Source organism: Notamacropus eugenii, chromosome 6 (genome assembly GCF_028372415.1).
Source record: "Notamacropus eugenii isolate mMacEug1 chromosome 6, mMacEug1.pri_v2, whole genome shotgun sequence".
In the NCBI taxonomy this organism is placed as follows: Eukaryota; Metazoa; Chordata; class Mammalia; order Diprotodontia; family Macropodidae; genus Notamacropus; species Notamacropus eugenii.
The window spans coordinates 285,242,340-285,248,358 of record NC_092877.1 but is presented as its reverse complement, the minus strand read 5'-3'; positions in this window follow the sequence as shown (position 1 = coordinate 285,248,358).

The following is a 6,019-nucleotide window of genomic DNA, read 5'->3' as shown; positions in this document are numbered from 1 at the left end:
CCTTCTCCCCTCCTTTCCTGTAGTGTAGATTTTCATACCAAATTGAGTGTGCATGTTATTCCTTCCTTAAGCCAAATGTGCTGAGAGTCAACTTCAACTTTTCCCTTTCACCTCTCCCTTTCCCCTCCATTGAAAGAACTTTTTCTTGCCTTTTTTATGAGAGATAACTTGCCCCATCCTATTTCTCCCTTTTGTCTCCCAATATCTTCCTCTCTCATCCCTTAATTTTATTTCTTTAGATATCATTTCTTCCTATTCAACACACCCTGTGCCCTCTGTCTATATATGTGTGTATAACCCTTCCAACTACCCATATACTGAGAAAAGTTTCAAGAGTTACAAATATTATCTTTCCATGTAGGAATGTAAACAGTTCAGCTTCAGTAAGTCCTTTATGGTTTCTCTTTCCTGTTTACCTTTTCATGCTTCTCTTGATTCTTGTGTTTGAAAGTTCAATTTTCTATTCAGCCCTGGTCCTTTCATCAAGAATGCTTGAAAGTCCTCTATTTCATTGAATTATCATTTTTTCCCTTGAACTGTTATACTCAGCTTTGCTGCATAGGTGATTCTTGGTTTTAGTCCTAGTTCCTTTGACTTCTGGAATATCATATTCCAAGACCTCCAATTCCTTAATGTAGAAGCTGCCAAATTCTATGTTATCCTGATTGTATTTTCACAGTACTAGAGTAGTTTCTTTCTGCTTGCTTGCAAAATTTTCTCCTTGACCTGTGAACTCTGGAATTTGGCTATAATATTCCTAGAAGTTTCTCTTTTTGGATCTCTTTCAAGAGGTGAGTGGTGAGTTCTTTCAATATTTATTTTACCCTCTGGTTCCAGAATATCAGGGCAGTTTTCTTTGATAATTTCATGAAAAATGATGTCTAGGCTCTTTTTTTGATTGTGACTTTCAGGCAGTCCCATAAGTTTTATATTGTCTCTCTTGGATCTATTTTCCAGGTCAGTTGTTTTTCCAATGAGATAGTTCACATTACCTTCTATTTTTTCATTCTTTTGGTTTTGTTTTGTAATTTCTTCATAAAGACATTAACTTCCATCTGCTCCATACTAATTTTTAAACAACTATTTTCTTCACTGAGCTTTTGAACCTCCTTTTCCATTTGACTAATTCTGCTCTTTAAAGCATTCCTCTTCTCATTGACATTTTGGACCTCTTTTGCCATTTGAGTTAGTCTGTTTTTAAAGGTGTTAATTTCTTCAGCATTTTTTGAGTCTCCTTTAGTAAACTGTTGACCCACTTCTCATGATTTTCTTGCATCTCTCTCATTTCTCCTCCCAATCTTTCCTCCACCTCTCTTACTTGATTTTCAACCTCCTTTTTGAGCTCTTCCATTGCCTGACAGCACTGCCCATCCACTTTGGAGGTTTTGGATGCAGAAGCCCTGACCCATAGTTCTTCTTTTGATGGCATGTATTGCTCCTCCTTATCCAAAAGGATGGGAAAAAAAAATCTTCTCATCAAGAAAGTAATCTTTTATTGTCTTATTCTTTTTTCCTTTTTTGGGCATCTTGACTTTTGAGTTCTTTGTCAAGGGGACACTATACTATGGGGACCTATAAGTTCTCAGTTACTCCAAGGTGGCACAATCAAGGGAGAGGAGTTTATTCCTCTCCTGGCCTGCACTCTGGTCTGTGGGCAGGATTCCCTCTCCAGAGCCTTCACAAGCTCCACCAAGTCAGTACTCCTCCTCACCTCATGGCAGCCACTCAGGACTGAGATCTAGAACAGCTGTTCAATTCTCCTAGGGGCTTTAGACCAAGGCTTCAACAATGGATGCTCCCACTGCCTGGGGCCTGGGCTAAACTGTTCCCTCCTCTCCCAAGTGAAAGAGCTTTCTCACTGACCTCTGAAGCTGTCTTTGGCATTTGTGAGTTGAGAAATCTGGGACCTGCAGCTGTTGCTGTTGGGGCTTTAAAGCCTGCTCTATTGCTGTCCTTGCTGTAGCACTGTGCTCCAGACTGCAGCTGGTGTGATAGACCTTGCCCTTCAGCCCTATAGGCTGCCCTGGGGTGGAAATTTCTTTCACTGTGTCACCTTGCAGCTCCTGCTGCTCTAGAACTTGTCCAGAACCATTGCTACAGGTATTTTATGGGTTGTGGGAGGAGAGCTTCTAGAGGTGAATCTTTCTACTCCACCATCTTGGCTCCACCCCCAAAATGTCCAAATTTCAAAGACAGTTCTGAGAATTAATGATGAAAAGAATCAGGGAAAGTGGGTAAAGCCAACAATTATACAATCTAATATGCTCAGGTTGTTTCTTTTCTCCCAGTTCTGTAAATGAACTAAAACTTAATTTCATGACTCAGATGCATCAAATTCCCTTTCAAGACTATTGTATCTAAATTTTTCTTTACCCATAATACCTAGCATAACCCTTTCTTTATTCTTCTGGCATGTTATAATAGGTGCTCAAAAAAGTCTCTTGAATTGAATTGTTGAATTTATTGGCCTGTATGACAAGTGAAACTTCAACAAGACTGAACTTTCAAATAGGAAGAATAGATTAATGTCTTCCTAGGAGGCATAGTGGATGGAGCATCGGACCTTGAGTCAGGAAGACCTGAGTTTAAATCTGGACTCAGACACTCACTAGTTGTATGACCCTGGGAAAGTTGCTCAGTCTTGTTTGCCTTGGTTTCCTCATCTGTAAAATGAACTGAAGAAGGAAATGGCAAACCACTCTTGTATCTTTGCCAAGAAAACCTCACAAATGGTCATGGAAAGTCATACATGACTGTAATGATGGACAACAAAAATATCTTCCTAATTTTTCAGAGAAGCTGATATACTATCATAGGATGATAACTACTATTGTAAAGGTAACATTAGTCCTAGTGAGATTTAATCATTTCTTGCCAGTCTAATGGAAACTCAGAACTGTTTTAATTTACATTTTTCTTATTATTGGTGATATTTGGAGAATTTTTTATTTGTCATTTGATATCTTACATGTTTTCCTTTGAATAATGCTTGTTTGTCTGTTTTAATCCCTTGAACATTTCATCTATTGAAGAATGGCTCTTGTTTTTGCATATTTTAATCAATTCTTTTGTATAGTTTTTGGATTGAATCTTCATCAGTGAAAATTCCTTCAAACACTTTCCCCAATTACCCTTCCAACTTTAGCTTCATTAATTTTGTTTTTGTAAAAACTTCTATATTATATAGTAGACATTGTCCATTTTGTCTTCTTTGGTCATTTGACATCTATTTACCATCATCCATACCAGGGATGAATCTAGGGAAAGAAAGTGGTGTAAGGTAGCAAATGAACCGTAATAGAAAACCAAATCCAAAGAAAGGTTTTATTTAAGTTGGGAAAAGAAACAAGTGCTTTGTAAACACATTTATCTAAGTGATTAAAAAAATTCTTTCCTTATATTTCCTAGTAAAATTTCCTTTTGAAAAATTGTAATCTTATCTCTGTAGAAATAAGAGGAAATTGCCCTATTCCCACATCTCAAGCCAATCAGTATATTCCTAGAGACCAAGTACAGTGAAAGTTGTGAGACGTTTGCTTCTAAGCCTCAGAAAGACTGAAGGAAAGAGAATCTCAAGAAAGGTGAAAACACAAGAGAGAGAGACATCAAAATAGCATTTTAATATTCAGTTCTCACTTAAGTTTTTCTCTTATTATGCATAACTTGGTGATTTTTAATTCTAGTAAATATAAGGGAATAATTGGGTATTATATGATATCTAATGTGAAAACTATTGCTACTTTAGTAATTTGGAGTCAGGAATACATAAGTTTGAATCCTGTTGAGACACTTAGTACCTGTGTGACCTTTGGTAAGTCACATAACCTCCCTCTGCCTCAGTTTCCTTATAGGTAAAAAGGGAATAATACTGGCAGCTATACTAGCAGGTTGTTGTGAGGATCAAATGAGTTAATATTTTGAAAGCACTTTGCAAACTTTAGAGTGATATATAAATGCCATCATCATCATCGTCATCATCATTAGTCATCATCATCATCATCATCATCATCATCATCATCATCATCATTGCCATCATCATCATACTGGAATGCTTCACCCACAGTTTTAGAGGTTGACTTACTTCTATAACTCATAGATCTATCTATCTATCTATCTATCTATCTATCTATCTATCTATCTATCTATCTATCCATCCATCTATCTATCTCTATCTCTCTATCTATCATCTATCTATCTATCTATCTATCTATCTATCTATCTATCTATCTATCTATCCATCTATCTCTATCTTTCTATCTATCTATCTCTCTATCATCTATCTATCTATCTATCTATCTATCTATCTATCTCTCTATCATCTATCTATCTATCTATCTATCTATCTATCTATCTATCTATCTATCATCTATCTATATCTACCTATCCATCTACCTACCTACCTACCTATCTATCCATTTACTTATCTATCTCCATGCGTTATACTTTATACATTATATTATGTATGCATGTGTGTTAGTGTATCTAGAATTTCTCAGCGTGCATGTGTATGTGTGTGTGTGTGTGTTAAATACCAAAGTAGAGGTAAGATCAATTAGACCATTATATTTTGAGAGTTTATACGAAGCTAGTATGAGTTTTCTCTCTTTCATTGCCAAAAAATTACATAGCTCAAGGAAAACTGCAGATTAAAAGGATTTTCTTTAAAATTCTAGGCATTCAGGTACTCAGCTGAGTGTTATGTTGGATTAGATTAAATTTCTCCTTAACCCTTTTGGGTGCAGTCTAAGGGGGATTAGTACTATCTTTGAAATTTGAGGACTAAGCTTCGGACAACAAAGGTCCAATAAGTGTTAAATGAATGTATCTTCTAGTATTGTGAAAGGAAGATGATGGAATGTCTCACAACAGTGACCAAGTTTCAGTGTTACAGGAAACTATCCAGAATTAACCAATTAGCATTTGGAAAACATAAAAGGCAGTATATTTTTTAAAGTGGGATTGTAAAGGACTCAAGAGCATCAAAAAAAGATGTTAGAACAATTTAAGTAATGAAATAGTTTGATATGCAATAAATATCAGAAAAGATGCTTAAAAAAGGAACATGACACATTTTGATAGATTTTAAACAGTAGAGAGAATTTTTAAATCACGGAACAGTAGCACAAATGTTTTTAAATTTCCTTGAACCTTTTTTCCCAAATAAAAGTAATACTTTCCTAAATTACCTACTCAGTCACTTTCTTCATTCTATCAACACATATTAAGCCTTGCAGGAGGATGTACTCAGTGAGATACATTGGCCTTTCTTCTCCTCTGGGTCCACCATTCTACTACACCCACCTCCTAGGTAGAGTGACCATGACTCAGAGTGTATTCTAGTGACTGAGTAAGACTAACTCTCTCATCTCCCTCTTCAGTTCAGGTAATAACCTTAAATCTCTTCCTTTTTTTTCACTTTTTCTATATTCAGTCACACACAGAGACCTGGCTCCTTCCTAATCACACTGCTTCTTTTTCAATGCTGTTTGTACTTTTACTCAGATCCTCAACTTATTGTTCTGGTCAGAGTTGAGGCTTTTGAATACTTCTTTTTTCCCTTGGACATTTTCAGACTCTTCCTTTACCATCTTCATTAAATAACCTCTCCTCCTTTAAAGTTAATGCTGTCTAAATTTATCATACAATCCAGATCCTGGTGATCATTATCTATCAACACTCAAAACATGTTTTTTCTCTCAAAGAACTGAGGGCCTGGTTTACTGGCTTGCTGTACAAACTCTGGACCTGATAACAGGGGATTCAAGATAATACTCCCTCAAATACCTGAACTTCCCAATTTTCCAATCTATTTAATTGCCATTCACTACTGCTCCATACTACCTCAGTTCTACACAGTGATTGTCCTATTTCTGACCCATAAATTTTCCCTTTCCATGGTCATAAGCTCTGGCTTGCTTTTATCTGATCATAACATTTTATTATTTTAACTTTCTTGTTCTTTACAACTTAACCCTGTTCTTTATCCCTGCCATTATTCCTGTTCCCTTTTAACTGAGAT